This window comes from Cheilinus undulatus, linkage group 14 (genome assembly GCF_018320785.1).
Source record: "Cheilinus undulatus linkage group 14, ASM1832078v1, whole genome shotgun sequence".
NCBI lineage: Eukaryota > Metazoa > Chordata > Actinopteri > Labriformes > Labridae > Cheilinus > Cheilinus undulatus.
Genome location: NC_054878.1, coordinates 45,944,958 through 45,972,913, shown reverse-complemented (window position 1 = coordinate 45,972,913; position 27,956 = coordinate 45,944,958). Strand labels below are relative to the sequence as shown.

At 42.4% G+C, this 27,956-nt stretch overlaps 1 protein-coding gene across 3 annotated transcripts in view; it reads right to left on the bottom strand.

Moving 5' to 3' along the window:
• Window positions 1-27,956, bottom strand: part of hivep2a (HIVEP zinc finger 2a) — a 179,505-nt gene that overhangs the window by 139,687 nt on the left and 11,862 nt on the right. For 2 of the 3 annotated variants that reach the window (XM_041804717.1, XM_041804715.1), the window contains exon 2: window positions 23,973-24,033. The gene's annotated coding sequence lies outside the window, so the exon portion shown is untranslated. Of the gene's footprint in view, window positions 1-23,944; window positions 24,034-27,956 lie in introns of all 3 variants that reach the window. The other variant, XM_041804718.1, reaches the window with a different exon arrangement.

The following is a 27,956-nucleotide window of genomic DNA, read 5'->3' as shown; positions in this document are numbered from 1 at the left end:
TCAATTTTGTCTTTTTTCTTCAGATTTTTTGTGTTGCTCCAATGAACATAAAGGAAATAAACACATGTATACCAAAAACATTTGTGACTGCAACAATTTCTGGGAGAAATGTTGAATTTTCTGGAAAAATTCCAGGGGTGCCAATACTTTAGTCCATGACTGTATATGCATTAGTGTATATACAACGGTATATATGCATAAATATACTGCATTTGTACCATTGCATATGCACTGCTGCCTCCATACTACTGCATATATAAAGCTGCAGAACATTATCTGACTTGCTTAACATTAAACAACTACCAGCCAATCAACACTGAGCCCTGCTGGCACTGACTGTGCATCTTGGTGGGTGTGACGTTTTCCTCACATATGAATGAAGCATGATTGACGACCATCAGCTGAGGAATGAGGACGTTAACCTGCCAATAGGATGAAGGCTGTCTGTGATAGTACTGCTAATGTTAGCCAGAAACCATCCTGACTGACTAACTGCTGCTGTGTTCCAGGCTAAAATAAATACAACTGAGTGTTTTCTTCACTTCAGACCAGCCCACTAAACACAACTATCATGTGTGTTTGATTGGATTAGAAAAATGAAACCTAACCAGCCTAAATCAACATTTTCAAATGTTTTCAGACTCTTACATTAGCCAAAGAATATTCATTCATTTATCAACAAACGCTACATCTTTAATAAATCTAAACCCAGATCTGGAGGTCTAAGTTGAAAAAACACATGCATATAATAGGTTCTGCCTACCAGAGGTCTCAGCTCCACATTTCAGCGGTCAGGAGGCATGCATCAGCTTTGTTTAGAGCCTAGTGACAACCATAATGTGTGTTTGTGTTTCCATCTGTTCAGCTGTTTGTCTCTGAGCGTGCACTCGCCGTTTGGTCCAGGCTTGCCCCACAGAGCTAAAATTATTCAGGGTTGTCCCCGAGGACGCTGGAGCTATGTGTCCTTTAAACCATCCCAGAACCGTGGGGGGGGGGGGGGGGGATCCAGTTCAGTGTTACACAAGTAAAGTGCTGGAAACACGCATACAGACATACAAGGTCTCAGATAGATAGAGGCTAGTCCGGGTTAGGAGGGCAGACGACTGAATCCCACTGAGACAAACCAAGCCACAGGTCTAAATCTGTGGCAAACACGACCTTAGAATCACAACGCCACGCCTGACTGTTGCTCTTAATGAAAGTAGATACTCTACAGGCGTGTTTGGGCAAGTGCGTCCACAGAAACCTCATCACTGCACACAATAAACACTACTCATGTCACTGGTGATGGTTATGTAAAACTCAGTCTTCAAAGAGCTGCAGACTTACCAGAACCAGAATCAGCTTTATTTCCAGGTCTGTTTTCACATACCGAGAATTTAACCGGGTGTCTCGTACAAAAACAGAAGAATAAAGTAGAACTAGACTCTAGAAACTGCAGCACCTCAGCTGACAGGGAACTTTGGTTAATATACAGAACATAACAGCAATCATCGCTGACTCAGGACGACTGAGGGGCGGGGCTTCAAATAACGTAAGGAGGGGAACTGGTGCACAAAAGCTTTCAGTACGTTTAAAAGAAACCCTGGTTAACAATAATGTAAAATCACTGTCATAATACAGACCAGGAAGCAGTGACTATCACGCCATTCATTTCAAAAAGATACACAGGGTTTAATTTTGTCCACTTAGAGGCACCGTAGAGTTTACATCCCTATGTCTAACACAGTGATACTCAACGTGTGGCTCTTTGGTGATTATTTGTGGCTCTCTTTTATCTTAATTTTAAATATTGCCCATTTTTTGCAACTTTTTCCTACTTTTTTGCCCATTTGACACTTTTTTGGTGACTTTTTGCCCATTTTTTGCCGATTTTATCCCATTTTTGCCGTTTTTCACCATAACCTAGATTGTGTCATTAAATACCGTTTTTCCTTTTTCACCAATCTTTGCCTTTTTTGCCCATTTAATCTACCTTAAGCCATTGAATACCACTTCTTTCCCCCTTTTTGCCTGTTTTTGCCATTTTTATACCATTTTTGCCCATTTAAGTTGTCTTTTGCTTTTAAATACCACTTTTTTCCTACTTTTTTACCCATTCTACACTTTTATCCCATTTGATGTGGTATTAAAGGAATTCTAATTTTATATATTTCTCATATTTAACAAGAAAAACATAAAAAAATGAAGAAAATAGGATTTTTTGTGCACTGTTCCAAAAATATGCCACTAGAACGGTTGTATGACATGTCATGCCAAACACCTCTGCTGCAAAAAAAAGCTACAAACTGATATTCTGACACAAATTTAAGGTAAAAGAAATATTGCACCCTCTGTGAAAATTACAGCAGGCCGTACTGTGATTTAATCTAATCTATGATTAGATTGCCCAGCCCTAGTGCAGATTCATGCTGCTATGGATCGCTTTGGAAATAATTTCATTGTTTTTAATAAACTCGGTCTTACTCATGGAATTATTTATTGCCTGAATTTGTCGAAATCAAAATTTAAAAGAGTGATATTGTGTAATCAAACTGGCATTTAAAGGGTTAAAGCCATGGAAATAATGGAATAATTTTCGTGTGATCAGCGTTGAAGTTAATCCAAAGGTTTCTTGTGGAAACATTCACTGTGAAACTTCCTGTGAATGTTTTTTGGTGGATATTTTTGTCCTAAATGTCTTCGTTAGAAAACTGCAGAGGGTTCATCATTTAGTTTGAGCTCAAAGCTGCTAAAATATCTTATTTTTTAAAAACCTTTCTGAGCAGAAGATCGTCACACAGAAATGTAAAGATGATCAAAAACAAAATGATGAAGTATAGTCCAGATCAGCTGAGACTCAGACTGAATCACCTCCATGTTTTCTCGTCTTTTTTCTGTAAATGAAATCTCCTGTTTGTGTGAACTTCCTCCTGCTCGCTCGCTCTCCCTCCCTCTCTCCCCTGTGAGTCGACAGCAGAGCCTCTGCCAGCCCGGCTCTGTGAACAGCCTGTGTCAGTCAGTCAGCCAGCGGTTCGTTAACTAATTAGTGAGCTCGTTTATCTCATTAGGCTCTGATTGATCTGCCAGCTGATGGACTGGCAGCACAGCGGCCTGTGTGCCTGCTGTACGTCAGACTCTAATCGATATTAACAACACAGGGAAGAGTTTAACTGTTATGTAACTTCATTATCTGACAGGGAGGGGGGAGGCTAAAGGGGAAGGAGGGGGGGATTCCTGCCTTACACCAATGTCACCAGAAGGGCAGCCTTCCTGTTAGAAGCAGGAAATTAGCTGAGATAGCGGCGAGCTGGCTGGATGGTGAGGGGAGGACACGGCCGGGGTCTGAGCTGAGGGACGACCGCCTCAGACGGACTGTTACGGGACGGTAGGAGCGATCCTGGACCTTAGACCTGGGGCCAGACTTTAACTTTGTCATCATTCAGTTTAAAGTCACATCCTGATGTATCCTGACTCAGTCAGAGTTTGTTGCAGTTGTTCCACTGTTTTCATGTTTACAGTTTGTTTGTAAGTCTGACCTCTATGGCTGATTCATCCCTCATCAAACTAAAGAAAAGAAAAAAAAACAAACAAATAAACGAGTGCGAGGAAGAAGCTGACCACTCACCGTCTGCTTCCCGACAAAACAACAACTGGTTGTTTACCTCCAGAGCTCAGAGTCGGAATACAGGCGGGAAAAACATGAAACAGGAAGTCTTTAGCAGCTGGGAGCTGCCCAGTAAAACCACAGCTCTGCTCCAGGACAGGCTGGGAATTAAACCCAACACCTTAACCCTCGGATCCTACGATGTCCATTTTGAGGACATTTATCATTTTTATCATCATTATTTTGAGTTGATAGTCACATTTTTTTAAATTGAAGCATCAAAGTTATTATTTTTGCTTTATCCTTGTTTGTCCAAAATCTGGACAATAGACTTCCATTAAAAACAGATTTTTTGACTGTGTGTCTATGGCACCAAAACAACATACAGCAACCTTTTCTATGCAGTCACTCAATCACCAGCGCTCTAAATTTCACAGTTCCACAGTGATCCAGCAGATAGTGCCAGTGCACCATTTTAACCCCTTCAGCAACGCACATGCAGGACTTCCTCCATGGACTCAGAGTGTTTGAAGCGCTATTTCATCCACAAAACATCATCAGAATTAAATGAAACGATTGGTGCCACTAGATATGGATGTCTGAGAGTGGGCTACATGTGTAAGGAAAAGTTTGTGTGCTCCTACGTGTGTGCTCGGGTGTGAATCAGCATCTATGTTTACAGCTGGACATGCCGTTAGTGGAGTGTTTACTGTCGGAAATGCTACTTCTGAGTTCTGCAGTCTGGGACTAAGAAAGGGGGACATTTGGACAATGTCAACTTTGCCCTCACTTCATAGCAAGTGGATGGACATGCATGAGGATGCACGGGTCCTTTCCATCAATAGGAGAGAATGTATCATGTCTCAAATATGCAGTAAAATTATATATGTGTGTAATGAGCGTAATCGCAGTCACATTTTGGTTAGAGGTGGAAATGCATGTGTTCCTGATTCATATCCTACATATTTCCTCTGACTTTTTATGCCTGTACATAAAATAAACCTGACATGAACAAATGCATTCGCTCACATATGATTGGTAGAGGAGGAGGCTGAGACAAGGATGGTAAAACTGGTGTGTTTTTGGCTCTGATAGACTCATCTGTTTAGCATGGACGCTTTCTCACTGAATCACAGTCATAAGCATAGTGGACAATAACTGGCATAAAAAGGGTGTAACACTGATTGTTTTTTGTTTTAGTGGTCAGGGATGAAGTTGTTGAAGAGATTTGAAGCAGTGAAAGTAAAAAAAAATGTTGAAATATAATCATTTTATTAACACTTATCTGCATGTCCAATTTCTGGACACATTGGGCTCAACCAGGCTTAGAAGTACAAGGGAGCGAGGGTTAACAGAGCCAAAGCTGCTCCTTTAAACTGAATGAATGAGCTTTACTGTCATTATAACACACAGCACAATGATGTTGTGAACGTGTTTCTCCTGTTTAGATGAATAAGAAGAAGAGAATAAATAGAACGAAATAAAGGTAAAGAAATCTAAGCTCCATCCTGGTAGAGGAGACTGAGAATTGCTCTTAAATCATAATATATAAGCGTTATCTGCGGGCTTGAGCTCCTCAAATGTTGGGGAAATTAAGGTCAAACTTCTCAAAAACAAGAAAAACATAAACACAAAAAAATACTTTCCACTCTTACTTAAGGTCTTAAAATTGCACAACAAACTCCTACTTTTAGGACTCTGACTATTTTTTGGTCCATTACTCTTGGCTGGATTCTTCTTGACCTTAAACTGCCTACATGACTGAGGCTGAATTAAAAAAGAAAGCTTCTGTTGTTGATAAAAAAGAGATCCATTCAGCATTAGTTCAGCTAAAGGCAGAAGACGACCTGCACAAGGCAGATTCCAGAAATATCACCATGTCCTGCTGAGTTTCCTCCTCAGAGAGAAAAGACACGGAAGTATGCCACAGAAAAAGATTACTAGGAGAGAAAAATGATGCATTGCATTATGGGAAAATCATGCAATGTATAGTTGCCCCAGCCTTTTGTTGCCCTGTCCATACTTTTTTGAGATGTGTTGCTGCTAGGGCTGGGCAGTTTATCGAAAATTATATTAGATCGCAACACAGCCTGCCAAAATTTCAAATCACAAAAGGTGCAACATTTCTTTGACCAGAAATTTATGTGAAAATACCAGTTTAGAACTATTTTTGCAGCAGAGACGTTATGCATGACGTAATTATGGAATCATTCAAGTGCCATTTGTAAGAATAGTCTACAAAAAATCCTACTTTCTTCATTTTTATACGTTTTTTCTGCATAAATATGAGAATGGCAAAACAGCAATTCATATCCAGTTTGCAATACAATTAAAAATCATCACAAATGAGTATTTTTAGCCCTTGTTTAGTCTAATGTTGTGTTGGTTGAAATGTAGAATGCTTTATTACATCTTATACATAAGATGAAGAACTTAAGGAATAATTGGGTTTCAAACTGCAATTGCAGTATTGGTTAAAAAAATCTCAATTGGATTATTTTCCTAAATCGTTCAGCCCGAGTTGCTGCCATCAAATTCATGACAAAGTAAAATGTCTCAGTTTAACTTCTGGTATTTCGTTATGTTAAATATGGGTTTGTGAGATCTGACAATCACTGACTTCTATCTTTATCAGTGTCCCAACTTTTTTGGAGCTGGGGTTGCAGAGGTTAAAAGTTTGGCTGTCATGTTTTAAAGTTCAGTGAAAGAAAGTCCCCAGTGCGTCCGTAGGAAGTTGTACTTCTCTAACAGCTCGTCTGCAGGGCTGGTCCTGCATTATTGCTCTGTAAGTTGAGCGTCTGGACTAGAGGCTCTTCTGATGAAGAGCGATGATGAGGGGAGTTCAGGTAAAAGCCATTAAACTTCATTGATCCATGTGAACATCGATCACAGACCAGGAAACAGAGGAGGAGGAGTGAGAGGAAGTCTGAGATGAAGGAATGAGATGTGGAGAGAAAAGGGATTTGGACTGACCAACAGGACACTCGTAGTTCTGACTGGCCGTTCACCTTTAGCTTCACTGTGATGCAACAGCTCAGGGGAGCAGGGGGAGGTCAAACTGTAGAAATCTGGCTTTCCTCCACACACACAGAGCTCACAGCTTTCTGCATTACTGTTGCACCATTCAGCATCAAATATGCATCAAATTATATAAGAGAGCCTCTTATGTAACAGACTCTATCCCCTTCCATACCCCAGTGTCTGTGAGTGTTTTCACGCTGAGGTCTACGGCTAATGAAGCCATCTTTTACAGGGGCAAAACACAGAAACAGAGAGGAGGAGGAGGAGGAGGAGGAGGAGGAGAAGAGCTAAATATAACTCTGCGGGCCTCCAGCAGCATCCCAGAAACCAGAGGAGAGGGGAAAGAGGAGAGAGGAGAGAGGAGAAAGGAGAAAGGAAAAAGGAGAGAGAAGAGAGGAGAGAGAAGAGAGGAGAAAGGAGAGAGGAGAGAGGAGAGAGGAGAAAGGAGAGAGGAGAGACAGAGGAAAGAGGAGAGAGGAAAGAGGAGAGAGAAGAGAGGAGAGAGAAGACAGAGGAAAGAGGAGAGAGGAGAGAGGAGACAGAGGAAAGAGGAGAGAGGAGAGAGGAGAGAGGAGAAAGGAAAAAGGAGAGAGGAGAGAGGAGAGAGAAGAAAGAGAAGAGAGGAGAGACTGAAGAGAGGAGAGAGAGGAGAGAGGAGACAGAGGAAAGAGGAGAGAGAGACGAGAGAGAGGAAAGAGGAGAGAGGAGAAAGGAGAGAGAAGAGAGGAGATAGGAAAAAGGAGAGAGGAGAGAGAGAAAAGAGGAAAGAGGAGAGAGGAGACAGAGGAAAGAGGAGAGAGGAGAGAGGAGAGAGGAAAGAGGAGAGAGGAGAGAGGAGAAAGAAGAGAGGAGAGAGGAGAAAGGAGAGAGGAGAGAGGAGAGAGGAGAGAGGAGAGAGGAGAGAGGAGGGAGGAGAGAGGAGAGAGGAGAGAGGAGAGAGGAGAGAGGAGAGAGGAGAGAGGAGAGAGGAGAGAGAAGAAAGGAGAGAGGAGAAAGGAGAGAGGAGAGAGGAGAGATGGTGCAGGGACCTCGTAGCCATGCATAGATGGACAGATCTGCCCACATCTTTCAATGACTTTCTTTAGAAATGAGGATTTTTCTCAATGATCCTGCACAAGGCAGGGTCCCATCACAGACACTTTTTATGCCCGTTTTTGGCACTTTAATCTAATTGTTGCCAGTTTAACTCTTTTCTAGTACTTTTAAAATCCCACTTCCGGGCTTTTCCATCAATTTTTTCCATTTTTAACCTATTTTCATTCTTGTTTTTCATTAAAAGGATTTACATTTCTAATGAAGTTATTTAAATATAAATTTAAATTATCGTTATCACAGCTTAACTTTAAAATGGACCATGATTTTATGGACTCCATGGCCTCCCAGTTTGACTGGGCTCTCTCCTTTATCCCCCCTCATTGACGGCGTTGTCTGCACATGACTATTCTAGAATGTTCATGTCTGTGTTCAGCCACCTTCAGGTGCAGTGGGGATCCCGGGCCTCTGACACCTTTATTTTGGGGGTCGCAGGCTGGAAAGGTTGAGAACCACTGATCTAGCTGACTCTTTCTTTAAGATTTCCTCTTGTTCTTACCAGTTCACAGTTCTGTTGTTAATGCTCAAAATGAGACACCAGTGTGCCAGAGCCATGCACGCTGACCTGCTGTACCTTCTGTTCCTTCTGCAGGTGTGCAGCTACCTGCCCAGGTGTCAGAGAGAGACACTGAAGTGTGCAGATGCTGAAGGGTTTGGAAAAGGGAAATGTGTTTCCAATAACCGATCACTTTAGTGAATAATGAATGATATAACTGATTAAATGGTAGAACTAATGCATTAAACTACAGATGCAAGCTTGACAGTCTTTTTCTCTGCTGGACCATGAATACTTGAGGATTTTAAAAGTCTAGAAGCATCCGTTCCAGGAGCAAATCTGTCCGCTGGTAAACCTTTCTCTTCTGTTTTTGACAGAATCCTTCAGCTCAGCTCGGCTCAGATCATCAGGCCCAGACAGCCTTCACTTCGACACACTCACACCTAAAAATAACAGCACCCCACGGGCTCCAACGCAACACGGCTAGCATAGCAATCTAGCAGCACGCAGCAGCCTCTCTGCCCGCTGCTGGAATCCACAGCTTGGACATTTCTACCCGCCGCAGACCAAACGGGAAACCTTTAACGGCCTGAGGTCGACCGAGAGAGAGCTGGAGATAAATTACACCGTTGGGTTTGGTTCAGGGAGCGAAAAACCAACAGGAGTGTGAGCGGGTTCATGTACAGTCAGCTTGTGTGTTTTTGCACATGCATGTCTGAGTTTGCATATTTTTCATGCATGCACGTCTGCTAAAACATGCTGAGTGTGCCCCGTGTTCTTGTTTTATGAGTGTGCCGGCTTGTTTAAGTGCAGTAAACCTTCCAGAATCTCTGGTTATATACACGGCACACGGTTTAAATGTGCGGTTAGCATTTCAGACTCTGCAGCTCAGCGTCCACTGGAAGGGAAGCTATCAATGATTGGTGCAAAGATGTTCAGCTGCACGATAAAGACACAATACCATCACAGACAGAATACCGATCAAAGCTGTAATACTACGAGAATTACAGAGAAAGAGGAAGACAGAAAATTTGCCGTCTGCGACCAAAATGTGCAATTTTAGCAGAGGTAGAAAAGCAGCAGCATTAAGTTCAATGTCACAGATTTGTAAGGAAAAAAACACAAAAAGTCTGAAAATACTCACAGCATTTAGAGTGGGGGTCGAAGGTCAGCACGCAATGAAACAATACTTCAGACAGAGAACTACATCCTAACATTATAAATCCTTAATATATATACTTTATCTGTTAGTGATGTCACACAGGGGGAGTGGTCAGATATCGACGTCATCATTAATCCTTTAAGATCTCCTCTAATCTGATCAAACTTTCACAATAAAAGCATCTTTTCAGTGAGGCAGGGATTCCCTAGTGGGCTAAAGGAGCTGCTGAGACGTCATCTATGAGTCATAAATCAGTGTTTTTATTCCAGTTTATCTTTCATTATCAAACAAGCAAACTCGTGTCCCTTCAACCCCGACTTTCACTTTTGTTTTTAGATTTAAAGCTTTTTTAGACGTCCATCTGTGACGCAGTCTGATTCTCTGTAGACCAGACAGAGACCCTGGACCGGCCACGGCAAGGGGCAGATCCTAGGTTTGACCTTAGATTTGTGAGTTTGAGTCTGATTATGCTGTAATAAAAACACAAACTGTTGAAGGTGCAGACCTGCTGAAAAACTTCAGCTTAACTTGATGCATCATCTTCATTTATTAAACTCTTCTTGCTGTTTTTTAGTCTCTGAATCCTTCTATGGTTTTACCTGGAATGCTAAATGCTACTGTTTAGCTGCAATGTGCCTTATAAATACGTTATGAGAGACTCTGCGGTTCTGAGATGAAGAGCTCCTTTGTTGAACTGTGGCTGCTGATGCTTGTTTGAAAGATAGTTTCTATTTTTGTCGATGTTTGAAGACATGAAAAATGTCAAAGTGGTACCAAACCAAGAACCACTGGGAACTGAGCCGAGTCACTTCACCAGGATCTCAAAAAGCTGAAGTTCCCATCATTAATCAGACATAAATAAATCCAGGCTTTTATTTTCTAGAGAAAAATCCCAGATCATGTCAGCTGACAGAACTATCTTTAATGCCTGCCATTACAACACCAGATAAGACATCTATATTACTATATCCCAGCGGTTTTCAAAGTGTGAGGCGGGCCTCCCTTGGGGAAACTTTTTTGCCCCTTTATACCATTCGTTGTCACCTTTCACCCATTTAAGCATCCTTTTGTCCCTTTATACCATTTTTTTCCTACTTTTTGCCCTTTTTTGCCACTTTTTTCCTAATTTTGCCCCTTTTTTTTACAATTTTTTTTTTTGCCATTTTTCGCCCATTTAAGCATCCTTTTGTCATTAAATACCACTTTTTTCCTACTTTTTACCCATTTTTGCCACTCTTGACTGCTCTTTTTACTAATTTTTTTGCCACCTGTTACTCTTTTTTTTGGCCACTTCTCACCCATCTTTTTTTTCCACTTTTTATCACCATTTTCACCCATTTTTTGCTGCTTTTTGACCATTTTTTCCATCTTATTGCTACTTTAAGCTGTTTTTGCTTCACCTCTTAGATTGTGGCTCTTGCAGAGTTGTTTTTTAACAGTTTGGCCCTTTGATTGAGTAACGCTGCTTCAAGGATAATCAGAGCAGAATAATCAGGTAGTATCGGAAATAAATTCATGACTGACACCAAATAACTGATGACCTGGTAAAGATGGATGTTTAAGAACATTTGCAGACCAAAGATATAAAAATGTTAAAAAATATTTAAGACATAAATGTTTGAAAAAATGGTTAGGTTTTTTTTTTTCTTTTTTACATCTGAATCTTTATGTGGGTGGGGGTCCACCGAATGAATCATGTTCTCTTAGGGGAGGCTCACTCTCACACACTTTGAAAACCCCTGCTGTATACTATAGTAGAGAACCAATGCATGCACAGGGAGAACATGCAAACTCTGCACAGAAAGACCCTGAGCACAAACCTTCTCACTCTGAGGCCCCAGCGCTAACCCCTGCACTGCTGTGCAGCTCTGTGTAACTGTAGATGTAGCTAAATATCTCCTCTACACTAAGGGTATTCTGAAAAAACCCTGCAGATGACTCACAATTTTAATATGACCTGATTATGTACTTTTCTTTTACGCTGGCCGTCACCATTTCAGGAGGAACGTCTCCATATTTACATTTTTTAAACAAGAATATCTGAATATATTTGCATAGATATTTCAAAGCCTCAGCTGAACGTCTCTGCCTTTAATTTCCACGGGGAATTAGATAAACGGAGAGAAATGTAGTGATGACATTGAGGAAGTGGAACAGTCTGACAGCCTCTCTCTGATCCTCATGTGTAGTTTAAGTTAACAGAGAGGTCGAACAGCAGCCGGCTGTCAGACAAATCCTAAAACCAGGTAGAGATACCTTCACAACAAACACTCTTTTAATTTCCTCGTCACTTTAAAGAGCAGAGAGATGGTTCAGCTTACAGCGGGGGAAAGGGAGGATCTGTTGTGAATTTTTGCAGCTCCTTTTGGCACATCAGGATGAAAGAGGAGGAGAGGAGGCGAAAGGAAAAGGACAAGAGATTTGATTAAGAGAGAAAGACGGGGTGGTTGAAATTAAAGAGAGGAAGCTGTGAAGAGAATATTTAAGAGAGGATGACAAGAAATCTGGATGAAAGGAGAGAGGGAGGTTCGGAGGAAAAGAAGAGGAGGAAATATGTTCAAATAGAAGAGGAGGCAAACATGTTTCTGCACTGTAAATACTGTAATCTTACTTTTATATGACATTCATAGACTTTATATCTGTTCATTACTGAGTGTCATGTGTCTGCTGTTTCATGGTTTTATGTTGGAACGTTTTTAAATGAGAATCATTCTGATACTGTATGTTCTTTAATCTGTGACCAATGATTGCTGAACCTCAGCCAGATAAAGCTCTCTTCTGAGAATGAGACCCCATGTCTCCTTGGATTACCTGTATAATAAAGGTTAAATTTAAAAAAGATTTAGGGCTGACCTCAACAACTGGACTGTCTCTGGTTTTATTCGTATTCTGGTTGTTGCATTTTTGTGGCAAAACTGTATTTTTATTACAACATGCCCAAAAATATGCAGGATAATTCCTGAGAGCAGGGCGCTGCTAGGAATTCTGGGGCCCAGAGAGAAAATTACACAAGGCCCCCCATAGTCTGTCAGCAAAGCAAAACATGTTTTTTATGTAATTGTATGTGTATGTCATCTTGCTCTCTGTCCCTGCTTTCTTCTCTTTTATCATCCTCATCTTGCTCTCTGTCCCTGCTTTCTTCTCCTTTATCATCCTCATCTTGCTCTCTGTCCCTGCTTTCTTCTCCTTTATCATCCTCATCTTGCTCTCTGTCCCTGCTTTCTTCTCTTTTATCATCCTCATCTTGCTCTCTGTCCCTGCTTTCTTCTCCTTTATCATCCTCATCTTGCTCTCTGTCCCTGCTTTCTTCTCTTTTATCATCCTCATCTTGCTCTCTGTCCCTGCTTTCTTCTCTTTTATCATTCTCATCTTGCTCTCTGTCCCTGCTTTCTTCTCTTTTATCATCCTCATCTTGCTCTCTGACCCTGCTTTCTTCTCCTTCATCATCCTCATCTTGCTCTCTGTCCCTGCTTTCTTCTCTTTAATCATCCTCATCTTGCTCTCTGTCCCTGCTTTCTTCTCTTTTATCATCCTCATCTTGCTCTCTGTCCCTGCTTTCTTCTCCTTTATCATCCTCATCTTGCTCTCTGTCCCTGCTTTCTTCTCTTTTATCATCCTCATCTTGCTCTCTGTCCCTGCTTTCTTCTTATTTATCATCCTCATCTTGCTCTCTGTCCCTGCTTTCTTCTCCTTTATCATCCTCATCTTGCTCTCTGTCCCTGCTTTCTTCTCTTTTATCATCCTCATCTTGCTCTCTGTCCCTGCTTTCTTCTCCTTTATCATCCTCATCTTGCTCTCTGTCCCTGCTTTCTTCTCTTTTATCATCCTCATCTTGCTCTCTGTCCCTGCTTTCTTCTCTTTTATCATTCTCATCTTGCTCTCTGTCCCTGCTTTCTTCTCTTTTATCATCCTCATCTTGCTCTCTGTCCCTGCTTTCTTCTCCTTCATCATCCTCATCTTGCTCTCTGTCCCTGCTTTCTTCTCTTTTATCATCCTCATCTTGCTCTCTGTCCCTGCTTTCTTCTCCTTTATCATCCTCATCTTGCTCTCTGTCCCTGCTTTCTTCTCTTTTATCATCCTCATCTTGCTCTCTGTCCCTGCTTTCTTCTTATTTATCATCCTCATCTTGCTCTCTGTCCCTGCTTTCTTCTCTTTTATCATCCTCATCTTGCTCTCTGTCCCTGCTTTCTTCTCTTTTATCATCCTCATCTTGCTCTCTGTCCCTGCTTTCTTCTCCTTCATCATCCTCATCTTGCTCTCTGTCCCTGCTTTCTTCTCTTTTATCATCCTCATCTTGCTCTCTGTCCCTGCTTTCTTCTCCTTTATCATCCTCATCTTGCTCTCTGTCCCTGCTTTCTTCTCTTTTATCATCCTCATCTTGCTCTCTGTCCCTGCTTTCTTCTCCTTTATCATCCTCATCTTGCTCTCTGTCCCTGCTTTCTTCTCTTTTATCATCCTCATCTTGCTCTCTGTCCCTGCTTTCTTCTCTTTTATCATCCTCATCTTGCTCTCTGTCCCTGCTTTCTTCTCTTTTATCATCCTCATCTTGCTCTCTGTCCCTGCTTTCTTCTCTTTTATCATCCTCATCTTGCTCTCTGTCCCTGCTTTCTTCTTATTTATCATCCTCATCTTGCTCTCTGTCCCTGCTTTCTTCTCTTTTATCATCCTCATCTTGCTCTCTGTCCCTGCTTTCTGAACACATTCAGGGAACCTACACTGAATACAACTGCTGAACAGAAGCTATTGGACTGATTTTTGGGATGTTGCAAAGATGGTGAAGCCCAAAGTACCCCAGAGAGTTGAATTTTATTTTGCCTTAATGTAAGTTAAAGATTTACCTGCAGGTCTACAAGGGTTTAAACGAATAAAGACTGCTGTTGTCTAACACAGAGCATGTAATCCCAGTGATGCAAATATGAAGGAAATATTTGACTAAACTGCTCACAAGCATTCAAACTTTGGATCCTCCTGAGTTTGCTAAAGTTAATAGAAGTTCATCTCTGAAGTTTGCTCCCTCCTTCATGCAGGTATTTAATGTAGAACATACATTTCTCCACACTCTTTAAAAGACAGACATGAGTAAAGTTCAGGAAAGACGTGATTTATTTCTTTGAAGAGCTAAACCTTAGCCTGCTAGTCTGCTCTCAGCACTAGCACTCGTTAGCATATGCTAATCCCCCTCCTCGAATGACAGACGTGAGGTGCAAGGTGCTAGCAGACGGTGCTAGCTTTTAAGCCATAATACCCTGAGTTTGAGTGAGCTAGCGTGGGGCTAATCAGTCTTAGTGCCATACATGTGGAGTTAGCTCCAGAGAGGGCTAGCATCTGTAGCAGCGGGCTAATCCTGGAGGATGCAGGAACAAGACCAATCCCACGTTCTCCCAAATATGTCAGTTTGAGAACGCTGGAGCATGAGATTAATGGGAGAGGAAGAGAGGGAAAGAGACGAGGAGAGAGAGCAACGTTAAAGAAATCAGGCAGATCGACAGAAAAGAAGAGCCAGGACGTAAGACTGAAGGGTGAACATGCTACTCAAAGAATCTGGATCAGTGGTTAAAATAAAAAATAAAACTGTTGGAGGAGCAGGAGCTCGTGTGCAGAGGATAATCTAGGATGACCAGCTGCAGGATTGATCCTGACTCTCTCTTCTTCTGCAGTCAGATCACAAATAAAGAAAACTTCTTTGCCCTGTTGTACCTTTAGTTGACACTTTTCACCCATTTAAGCATCCTTTTGTCATTGAATACCACTTTTTTCCTACTTTTTACCCATCTTTTACCCACTGCTTTTTTTTACTCTTTTTTTTTGCCTTGTTTTTCCACCTGTTACTCATTTTTTGTCACTTCTCACCCATCTTTGTTTCACTTTTTATCCCCATTTTTGCCCATTTTCACCCATTTTTTGCTGCTTTTTGACCATTTTTTCCATCTTTAACTCATGTTTATTGCTACTTTCAATTGTTTTTGCTTCACCTCTTAGATTGTGGCTCTTGCAGAGGTGTTTTTCAACAGTTTGGCTCTTTGGTTGAGTAACACTGCTTTAAGGATTATCAGAGCAGAATAATCAGGTAGTATTGGCAATAAATTCATGACTGAAACCAAATAACTGATGACCTGGTAAAGACGGATGTTTAAGAACATTTGCAGACCAAAATATCAAAGATATAAAAATGTTAAAAATACTTAAAATTAGACATAAATGTTTGAAAATATGGTTACGTTTCTTTTTAATCTGAATCTTTATGTGGGTGGGGGTCCACTGAATGAATAATGTTCTCTTAGGGGGGGCTCACTCTCACACACTGATCTATAGGTATGCATGGCATTAAGGGCACACACTGGACACTCGTAGCACCCTGATCAGGACTTGAACCCCTAATCTCCTGTAAGCACTGATATTAATGTGCACAGGTCACACACACACACTCTACAGTGTGGGGACAGGAAATGATGTCATGCTAGTGTGGGCACAGAATAACTGGTTGAGAGCATGTGTTCGTCTGAACTGAAGCACCTGCTGCCCTCGTTCTCTCCCTCAGAGGAGAAAATCACAGCCTTCAGTCCCACACCTCCTCCTCCTCCTCCTCCTCTTCCTCTTCTCCTCCTCCTTCCCTCCGTCTCTTGTTAGGAGCTGGAGCTCTGGGGCGCTGACACGGGCTACAATCCCTCCTTCCCCCTTTCTTCTTCACCCCCTCTCTCTCTCTTTCTCTCGCTGTGTTTCGGGCAGGAAGCCATAGAGCAGCATGGCGGAGCTAAGCCACCTGTTCCTCCCTGGCAGAGGAGACTGCAGAGGGATGATGGGAGGAATGATGGAGAGATGACAGCAGGCTGGGGGGGGGGGAAATAATGGGGGAAGAGAGGAAATAAAAGAGGACTACATGATAAAAGGATGAAAGGAGCAAAACCCTGTTTCCAAAAAAGTTGGGACAGTGTCTACCATTGTGTAGCATCCCCTCTTCTTTAACAACAGTCTGTTAATGTCTGGAAGTGAGAAGAGCAGCTGATGGAGAGGAATGTTGTCCTATTCTAGGTTCTCAACAGTCCTGGGTTGGATGCTCCAAATGTTTTCTATTGGTGAAAGGTCTGGACTGCAGGCAGACCAGTTCAGGACCTGGACTCTCCTCCTGTGAAGCCATGCTGTTGTGAGGATGATGTGGTTTAGCATGGTCTTGCTGAAATAGTTACAGCCTTCCCCGACAGAGACGTTGTCTGGATGGGAGCATATGCTGCTCTAAACCAGGGCTCACCAAGTCCATCTGCACAAGGGCCAGATTTAGTCTCAGCAGAAATTCTGGGGGCCAGACTTTCAAATACACAAACATTAAATAAACATTTTGGTCTGACTGAAATATTACTGCAGTAGTATTTGTATTTTCCTTTAAACTACAGGACATTTTTAGTCATTACCAGTGAGATCTATCCCTGTTATCTAAAATGCAGCAGGCCTGACAACAGGACTGGCCAGACCCATGAAAAACACAGAGAATGGGCCCTCCCTAACTGTCATTTAGCACCAATATTAACCCATTTTGACAGTTCAAACCCCTTTTTGATACTTTTGCCTCTTAAACCCAATGTTTGCATGATTTTAACCCCTTTTAAACCAAGTTTCCTGCATGTTTTATCCCCTTTGTGCCACTCTATTATCCATTTTTGCCACTTTTAACCCCCTTTCTTTACTTTCTTGCACTATTTTTTTGTCATTTGTAACCAATCTTTGATACCTTTTGCCCCATTTTTCCTCCTTTACCATTTTTCGACACATTTTAACCTCTTTTCACAACTTTTTTCCTGCCAATTTTTGCAGCACTTCTTCCAACCTTAACCATTTTTAAAATATCAACTAATTTTGACAGTAAATTTCTGTAAAAACAGATCAGATGTGACATCATTCTAAAACTATTTCAATATTAATTGTTTGTGGGATGGATTTAACAGCTGCAGACATTTAAAGCAAAAGGATACTCTTAAAATCTTATTTTCTTTCTTTTCTGAATTTAATGATCTTTCAGGGGCTGGACAGGAAGCTTTGGGGGGCCTGATGTGGCCCCCGGGCCGCCAGTTGTTGATCAGTGCTCTAAAAGCTCTCTCTACTGTTCAGCATTGATAGTTCCTTTCCAGATGTTAGAGCTGCCCATGCCATAGGCACTAATGCAACCCCATACCATTAGAGATGCAGGCTTTAGACCTGAGCCAGGAGAACAAGCTGTATGCTCCAAATCCTCTTTAGTCCACAGGACACGGCGTCTGTGCTTTCCTCTGACCACAGAACAGTTTTCCATGTTTCCTCAGTCCATGTTAAATGAGCTTTGGTCCAGAGAAGACAACGGTGTTTCTGGATCCTGTTCACATATGGCTGCTCCCCTCCATGACCCAGCTTTAACTGTCATTGGTGGATGGCATGGCCAACTGTGTTGACAGACAATGATTTCTGGTATGTTTCTGAGTCCATGCAGTGACTTCACTACAGAATCATGCCTGTTTTTAATGACGTGGCCCCTGAGGGCCCCTTCAGCATTAACCCTTGCCCACAGACAGAGATATTATGGACTGGAGATGGAAGGAGATTCAGAATTAAAATTTGGATTCCTCTGACCACAGAACAGTTTTCCATGTTATCTCGGTCCATTTTAAGTGAGCTCTAGTGAGTGATTTAAATGTAAATGACGTGACTTGTGATCTAACACCACTGTGCAGGACTAACATGGTGATATAGCAATATTGATAAGCTCAAATGTGATTGATTTGCGGGTTTTAAGAAATGCAAAACACAGTCTTAATGGAAGCAGTTTTCAATATCCATCCTTAAAAACCCATCCAGGAAGAGAGGAAGCAACAAAGGGATTAGAAATTTGGCAGGGAAGGCAAAAAGGAGATAGGTGGAAGAGGATGGAGGATGAATAGAAATGGTGTGACAGAGGTACAAATTGACGGTAAAGGAATAAAACAAAGGGAGAAATTACAGATCTACAGAAGGTTTAGGAGGATTAAATAAAAGTAGGAATGAAAGAATGAATAAAAAGAAAGCCAGAGCGGGGGGAGAAGAGAAGAAATGATGGGATTGTAGACACAGTGGGGGAGGTGATGACACCTAATTACAAAGCCTCCTCCTCCTCGTTCTCCTCCTCTTCCTTGCCTGTCTTGACCTTGTCCTCCATCCATTCATCAATCCATCCCTCCTCCCACAAACATCCTGCCCTTCTCTCAATGGTTGGGCTCTGCCGTCATCCTGTAGTCACGCCGAAGCTCAAACTCAGAAAGAGAAGCGAGGATCTTTCACAGAGGTCAGATTTATGAATGAGAGCAGAAACCTCATTCATGCAGAGTCTGAATGAGTGACGGACGCTGTTAGATAACTTTAACATCAGTCAGACTGTGAGGACAGTTGGATTCCTGTAGCTGTGCTGGCCTTAGCCTTGAGAAGTCATTTTGATTGCAGAGTAAACTTGTAGCTTACATAATTCTTGCTTTCTTTCTCATTGAACATTTAATGACAAGCAGAGCTGCAGCAGCGTGCAAACAAACATCCTGCATGTCACATAAGACTCTGCACACATGGAGGGATGGACGTCAGTCCATGTTCAGAGCTGTTCACCTCTGGATCGTGCACACCTATGGACGAAGTATAAGAAAGCATGCAGACGTTGCAAGTCCATCTTATCAGGATGCTTTTAGAATATTTCTAAGAGACATACACGGATGCACTGAACGCCTGTCCAACTTAGAGCCCTATTGTTATTCTCTGCATTTATTTAACTAGGAACACCTCATTGAGTTTAATGGCCGAGACAGGCAGCAGCACATTTAACAGACATGAAAACCACTACAATCACAGATCATCCAATCCTGAGTCTGTAAAAACATGCACAACCTGATGCAACTTCCTCCAAAACCTTTAACCTACCTTTAAAAAGAGACCAGCTCACCCAGACTGAAATGTCTGGGTGAGTCCGTCCGTTTACCCATCTCAGGACGGACTTTGGGTACAGAGGTCATGCTCCCAGAACTTCTCACATGAATGAAATCAGACAAGTGTGATGGAAGCAGATGAAGTAAAGCTTCATAAATAAGGAAATGCTAACAACTGTGTCTGTGAATGGTCAAAGAAGGCCGACCAACTGGATCCTACAGAGAGATAGATAAATGTTATTAACCTCTGCACCCCGTGGTAAAGCAGTGATGCCCCAGTGCCATGGTGGCCGTGTGAATCCTCATCGGCCCTTGGGCAGAAACATGGGACCTGCACAGGTAACTGCTGCCTATGTTTGTAGAGCATGGAAAACAGACAAATCTGAAGTTCACGCTGTTGTGAGGGTCAAAGCTGAGATATGACTAAAGCAATAGGAGACGGCAGACTGGCTCTACTGTGTAGCGCTCATACCCTCCAGCTGACTGGCCAGATAAGCCAAGTTCACCAAGCATGGCGTCTTTAACGCGGTTAAAAATAGCGGGACACTTTAAGCATCCTCCTGTTCACGGTGTGCCAAACTGGCCTGACATCAAAAACAGGAGTTCAGTCATCACTTTTGCTGCATCCTCACACTCAGAGTGGTGCTGCTGCTGGAAAAGGATCCAGACATCAGTCCTGCTCTGGTCTGATCTGGACTCTTCCTCACTCCTCAGACACTCCTGTGATCAGGATAAACAGGCACAAACACTGATGCTAGAGTAAACTCTGTCCACGCTGACACACATCCATGATCACACTCACACACACACACACAGCAAGAACAGGAAGTGTGCAGGCTGCAGCAGCTACAAAGGCGTCATTTACATAGAGGAACGATGCGGAAGTGAAACCCAGCTCCTTCTGATGCCGCTCTGCTAGTCTCTCCACCACTGCCTTCTTTCCATGACATTTGAATGAACAAACAAAGAGGCCAGTGGACTTCTGGGTACCTGGAGGAAGCAGGAAGTAAAACAACTGCTGCAGCCTCGGCAACGGCCATATCCCATAATGCTATTCAAATCCTGCTGCTCTGTTATCTGACTTTAGCTCTCACATAAACGCTCGGAGAGGAGACGAAGCTTTATTTAGTCATCCTGCTATGCACGCCATGTCGTCACGGCAACAGCCTGCATCCATCTGTACCAAGCCGTGGTCGCCATGACAACAGAACATACACTGCTTCCTCCTCTTCACCTCACTTTCTTTATTTTAAACAGGCCATTGTGTGGGAGAGGAGGAGAGAGAGGAAGGGTGTTTGAGTTCACTTCCTGGTCTGGTTCAGCCAATTAGAGAGCAGACCTCTTCATCCATGCAGACCCCCATCATTCTCTCTCTCTCTTTCCTCCATTTCTATCCTTCACTCATTCTGTGACATTTCAGCTGATCATCAGCTGTTCTCTGACGTCTCATCATCCTGATGTTGCTGAGAGTTTCTCTGTTCTGGTTTTTTACAAAAATCCGGATGAATGTTTGTCCCTGCTGCAGCTCTAACTCAAAACTAGTGTGGATTTACTTACAATGAGTGTAAAAAGTATTGATCCCTTTATCTAACTGGTTTTATAAATCAATCATGGTCAATATCATTCTGGAGGGTCAAGTCACTGGTTCATCAGTATTCCTGGCTACCATTACACCATGAAGACAAAAGAACACTCAGAGAAAAGGTGACTGAAAAGTCTAAGTCAGAGGATGGAGACAAAAACATCTCCAAGTCTCTGAACATCCCCCAGAGTTCAGTTAACCCTTCTGCCCTCCTCAAATTTACCACCCTCTGGACACCTTCCAGGCAAAAATGTACACGTACAGAAAAACTGCCATTAAATCAGCACACATCAATATTTTTTCTACTTTTTTTCATAAATCACTTTAACAACTTCAGACCTGCTCAAAACTACAAAAAATTCAATAATTCTCAGAATTTTAACCCTTTAAATGCCAGTTTGATTATTTGAAATATTTTATTATTTACTGCAAAAAACACAAAAAGTGGATTATTTTCCATATAATTAATAGTAGAAACATGGGGCTTCGGAGATGATGAGAGTCTTGGATGGGTCAAAGATTAGCAACAAAATTGATTTGATTTCACTTGTATTTTTTTGTAGTGCCAGCTTTAACATTAGGGCACCCTCTGGACACCTTCAAGGCAAAAATGTACATGTGCAAAAAAAAAAAAAATGCCATTAAATCAGCATACATCAATATTTTTTCTACTTTTTTTTCATACATTTCTGTAACAGTGTCAGGCCTGCTCAAAACTACCAAACATTCAACAATTTTTAGAATTTTAACCCTTTCAAACTCACACTAAACTCTCCATAATATAACAGGTGAAAATACAAGAAATGGGTGCATGGTCCTACAATGAGTAAATGGTTGAATCTGGTGGAATACGGTAAAAATGTCAAATTTCACTAGATTTCTTCACACTGGGATGTTGACATTAAAGAATGCATGATTTTATACTGCAATGACAGTGAGATTAAAAAACCTGGTTTTAATGGAAGTCAATGGGGCATTTTTGCCTCGAAGGTGTCCAGAGGGTATTTCTGACATTACGTAAAAATATTAATGCATCAGTTTTGTTGCTAATCTTTGACCCATCCAAGACTCTCATCATCCCCAAAGCCCCATCTTTAAACTATTTATTATATGGAAATTAATTCACTTTTTTGCGTTTTTTGTAATAAAAAATAAAATATATCAAATAATCGAGCTGGCATTTAAAGGGTTAAAATCTTGAAAATAATTGAATGTTTGTAGATTTGAGCAGGTCTGAAGTTGTTAAAAAGATTTATGAAAAACAGTAGAAAAAATATTGATGTATGCTGATTTAATAGCAGTTTTTAGTACATGTACATTTTTTGCCTCCAAGGTGTCCAGAGGGTAGTAAATTTGAGGAGGGCAAAAGGGTCAAAGGTGTCTGAACTCATGAATGACCCATCAGAGACGTGAGCTTAGGCGTTAAAGTTATCGATGCAGCTGTAATCACTGCAGTCGCTTAAAGTCGCCGGTGCCGCTGTTGTATTTTAGTCCCAGGGAGGGAAGTGAGCGGCTGTTCTGGACAAGTTTAGAAACTACAGAAGAATACTGCAGAGCTGATAGAGAAGTGAAACTAACGTGTGTTTCTGTGGAGTATTTTTAGGGACCAACTGTATTTATATCCCAGGTTCACTTGAATTTTCCCGCCAGTATCAGTCTGCACATCCTGCTTGTGTTTTCAGTCTGGTGTGATTTCAGCATTAGAGAGAAACCCTGATCTTTACCTGATCTCTGACTGACTCAGAGACTCAGAGAGCGGGTTTGATGACATGTCGACCTCGATACGGAGCCGCCTGTTACTCAGGAAGAGGAAGTGACACACTCACACCCGCCATCGTCGCTCTCCACCTAAACTCCACAGACTTCAGCCTTCTACATGGTACATGTGTGTCTCTTTCAGCCTAATCTTTAACATAGCGCTGTTACACAAATCCTTCCTCATGAATAATCCTGAATCGGAGCTGTTTAGACTCTTAATCTCTGAGCATCAACACTCCCCTGTCTCCAATCATCCCTCCTCTACGGCTCCACTCCGTCCCCAAACATATTTCCCTCTCATGACGTTGGAGTCGATAACCTGTTAGCCACATGAGGTTTTCTTAGAACCACGGCCTCTTCCTGTCGTCATCACCACAACGCTGACGTCCGATCGTAATTCACAATGGGATATAAAAACAAAAACAGGCAGAAAATTTTATGATTATGAAAGAAAAGCTCAGAGATTCTAGCTCAGGCTAAAGCATGAAGCAGACTACATATTTTTATAATTATCATGAAATATTGTCAAAGAGGAGACGACTGTCAGAGCTCCTACACTTTAAAATCTGAATCAAAGATGTTCTAAGACCTGAGCAGAGAAGATGAATCCCACTTCAGGACAAAGACGTGTCAGACACTTAAGCAGAAATGTGATAATATTTAACCCATTTGACCTAAGAACACCACCAGGTGTCATCTGGCCCGCAGGACGTCTGCATCCTGAATCCAGAACAAAAACTGGATCACTGACCCGTAGTTCCCTCTGAGTCCTGCAGCTATAGAGCTGCTGTCATTCTCAGCCCCTTAGTCCCCGTTTCACTATGGCTGGCGATGCAACACAAAGCACATCGTCTGAGCAGAGACACGATTACATCATGGCAAGGCGTTTAATAAAGGTAACCAGAAGGTTTCAGCTCTCTAACTCCACCTATTCCCTCCTGACATGATCCAGTTTCCCTGGACCCGACTTGTTCTCTCTGGTTTGTTTTTTCATCACCAGTTTGACCCAGAATGTTCCTGCTCTGGATCAGGGTCCAAGCAGGGACCACTGCACCAAACTCTGAGATACCTCAGGACAACAGCGAGGACAGGCGTGAGGAGAGAACCAACAGTTCCCCTCCTGGTGGAACGAAACAACGCTGACTTAACATCAACCAATCAAAATACAGCATCATCAGCTCTAGACGTGCCCTCTAACTGGTAGAACAACCCCTGACCCGCTGGGCCAGCGTACCGAATCAAACCAAGTAGAACCAAGCTGCTCAGTGTCAGAAAAACCTGGTAAGAGACCGAGCTTGACCTCATCTCAGGGGTCACATTTGTCCAGAGGTGTACCCACCAGGAGGGGTTGGTCTGATGATTCCTACCTGGTGCAGCTGTTTGTCCCCTGGTCCAGCTTAACAAGTCCATCAACTGGTCCTCCAGTCCCTGAGGGAGAGAGACAGAGAGCACTTCAAAGAAGTTCAGATATTGGATAGTCATCGTTCTAAACACGCTCTGTTTACCATCGGATAACATGGAGGTCTCCTGGACAGAGTTTGAGTGAACCTCATGATCTCAGCTGTTTACCCATCCCTAGTCCTTTAAATTCAGCTGTTTCCCCATCACTGTCCTTTAGTTTCAGCTGCTTCCCATCACGGTCCTTTAGTTTCAGGTGTTTCCCATCCCTAGTCCTTTAGTTTCAGGTGTTTCCCGTCCCTAGTCCTTTAGTTTCAGCTGTTTCCCCATCACTGTCCTTTACTTTCAGCTGTTTCCCATCCCTAGTCCTTTAGTTTCAGCTGTTTCCCCATCCCTAGTCCTTTAGTTTCAGGTGTTTCCCCATCCCTAGTCCTTTAGTTTCAGTTGTTTCCCCATCACTGTCCTTTAGTCTTAGCTGTTTCCCATCCCTAGTCCTTTAGTTTCAGTTGTTTCCCCATCACTGTCCTTTAGTCTTAGCTGTTTCCCATCCCTAGTCCTTTAGTTCCAGCTGTTTTCCATCCCTAGTCCTTTAGTTTCAGCTGTCTACCGATCCCTAGTCCTTTAGATTTGGCTGTTTCTCATCCCTGGTCCTTAAGATTCGGCTGTGTCCCATTCCTAGTCCTTTAGTTTCAACTGTCTGACCATCCCTAGTCCTTTAGTTTTGGCTGTTTCCCATCCCTAGTCCTTTAGATTTGACTGTTTCCCGACCCTAGTCCTTTAGTTTCCTTATCCCCAGTCCATTAGTTTCCTCATCCCTAGTCCTTTAGTTTCAGGTGTTTCCCATCCCTAGTCCTTTAGTTTCAGGAGTTTCCCATCCCTAGTCCTTTAGCTTCAGCTGTCTACCCATCCCTAGTCCTTTAGATTCGGCTGTTTCCCACCCCTAGTCCTTTAATTTCCTCATCCCTAGTCCTTTAGTTGCAGCTGTTTCCCATCCCTAGTGCTTTAATTTTGGCTGTTTACCATCCCTGGTCCTTTAGATTTGGCTGTTTACCCATCCCTACTCCTTTAGATTTGACTGTTTCCCGACCCTAGTCCTTTAGTTTCCTTATCCCCAGTCCATTAGTTTCCTCATCCCTAGTCCTTTAGTTTCAGGTGTTTCCCATCCCTAGTCCTTTAGTTTCAGGAGTTTCCCATCCCTAGTCCTTTAGCTTCAGCTGTCTACCCATCCCTAGTCCTTTAGATTCGGCTGTTTCCCACCCCTAGTCCTTTAATTTCCTCATCCCTAGTCCTTTAGTTGCAGCTGTTTCCCATCCCTAGTGCTTTAATTTTGGCTGTTTACCATCCCTGGTCCTTTAGATTTGGCTGTTTACCCATCCCTACTCCTTTAGATTTGACTGTTTCCCATCCCTAGTCCTTTAGATTTGACTGTTTCCCACCCCTAGTCCTTTAGTTTCCTTATCCCTAGTCCTTTAGTTTCCTCATCCCAAGATCTTAAGTTTCAGCTGTTTCCCATCCCTAGTCCTTTAAATTTGGCTGTTTCGCATCCCTGGTCCTTTAGATTTGGCTGTTTACCCATCCCTACTCCTTTAGATTTGACTGTTTCCCGACCCTAGTCCTTTAGTTTCCTTATCCCTAGTCCTTTGGTTTCCTCATCCCTAGTCCTTTAGTTTCAGGTGTTTCCCATCCCTAGTCCTTTAGTTTCAGGAGTTTCCCATCCCTAGTCCTTTAGCTTCAGCTGTCTACCCATCCCTAGTCCTTTAGTTTCAGGTGTTTCCCATCCCTAGTCCTTTAGATTCGGCTGTTTCCCACCCCTAGTCCTTTAATTTCCTCATCCCTAGTCCTTTTGTTGCAGCTGTTTCCCATCCCTAGTCCTTTAGTTTCAGGTGTTTCCCATCCCTAGTCCTTTAGTTTTGGCTTTTACCTGGTTTTGGGTTTTACCCATACCTAGTCCTTTAGATTTGGCTGTTTCCCATCCCTAGTCTTTTAATTTCCTCGTCCTTAGTCCTTTAGTTTCAGCTGTTTCCCATCCCTAGTCCTTTAGTTTCAGGTGTTTCCCACCCCTAGTCCTTTAATTTCCTCATCCCTAGTCCTTTTGTTGCAGCTGTTTCCCATCCCTAGTCCTTTAGTTTCAGGTGTTTCCCATCCCTAGTCCTTTAGTTTTGGCTTTTACCTGGTTTTGGGTTTTACCCATACCTAGTCCTTTAGATTTGGCTGTTTCCCATCCCTAGTCTTTTAATTTCCTCGTCCTTAGTCCTTTAGTTTCAGCTGTTTCCCATCCCTAGTCCTTTAGTTTCAGCTGTCTACCGATCTCTAGTCCTTTAGTTTTGGCTGTTTTCCGTCCCTAGTCCTTTCGTTTTGGCTGTTTTCTATCCCTAGTCTTTTAGTTTCCTGATCCCTACTCCTTTAGTTTCAGCTGATTCCGATCCCTAGTCCTTTAGATTTGGCTGTTTTCCATCCCTAGTCCTTTAGTTCCAGCTTTTCCCATCCCTATTCCTTTAGTTTTCCATCCCTAGTCCTTTAGTTCCAGCTGTTTCCCATTCCTGGTCCTTTAGTTCCAGCTTTTTCTCATCCCTAGTCCTTTAGTTTTCCATCTCTAGTCCTTAGTTTAAGCTGTTTCCCATCCCTAGTCCTTTAGTTTCAGGTGTGTCCCATCCCTAGTCCTTTAGTTTTCCATCCCTAGTCCTTTAGTTCCAGCTGTTTCCCATCCCTAGTCCTTCAGTTTTCCATCCCTAGTCCTTTAGTTTCAGCTGTTTCCCATCCTTAGTCCTTTAGTTTTCCATCCCTAGTCCTTTAGTTTCAGCTGATTCCAATCCTTAGTCCTTTAGTTTCCCATCCCTAGTCCTTTAGATTTGGCTGTTTTCCATTCCTAGTCCTTTAGTTCCAGCTTTTCCCATCCCTAGTCCTTTAGTTTTCCATCCCTTGTCCTTTAGATTCAACTGTTTCCCATCCCTAATCCTTTAGTTTCCTCATCCCAAGATCTTAAGTTTCAGCTGTTTACCCATCCCTAGTCCTTTAGTTTTGGCTGTTTACCATCCCTGGTCCTTTAGATTTGGCTGTTTACCCATCCCTAGTCCTTTAGATTCGGCTGTTTCCCATCCCTAGTCCTTTAGTTTTGGCTGTTTCCCATCCCTAGTCCTTTAGTTCCAGCTTTTTCTCATCCCTAGTCCTTTAGTTTTCCATCTCTAGTCCTTAGTTTCAGCTGTTTCCCATCCCTAGTCCTTTAGTTTCAGGTGTTTCCCATCCCTAGTCCTTTAGTTTCCCATCCCTAGTCCTTTAGTTTCCCATCCCTAGTCCTTTAGTTTCAGGTGTTTCCCATCCCTAGTCCTTTAGTTTTCCATCCCTAGTCCTTTAGTTTCAGCTGTTTCCCATCCCTAGTCCTTTAGATTACCCATCCCTAGTCCTTTAGATTCAGCTGTTTCCCATCCCTAATCCTTTAATTTCCTCATCCCAAGATCTTAAGTTTCAGCTGTTTACCCATCCCTAGTCCTTTAGTTTTGGCTGTTTACCATCCCTGGTCCTTTAGATTTGGCTGTTTACCCATCCCTAGTCCTTTAGATTCGGCTGTTTCCCATCCCTAGTCCTTTAGTTTTGGCTGTTTCCCATCCCTAGTCCTTTAGTTTCAGGTGTTTCCCATCCCTAGTCCTTTAGTTTTCCATCTCTAGTCCTTAGTTTCAGCTGTTTCCCATCCCTAGTCCTTTAGTTTCAGCTGTTTCCCATCCCTAGTCCTTTAGTTTCAGCTGTTTCCCCATCCCTAGTCCTTTAGTCTTAGCTGTTTCCCATCCCTAGTCCTTTAGTTTTGGCTGTTTCCCATCCGTAGTCCTTTAGATTTGACTGTTTCCCACCCCTAGTCCTTTAGTTTCCTCATCCCAAGTTCTTTGGTTCCAGCTGATTCCCATCCCTAGTCCTTTAGTTCCAGCTGTTTCCCATCCCCACTCCTTAGTTTCAGCTGTTTC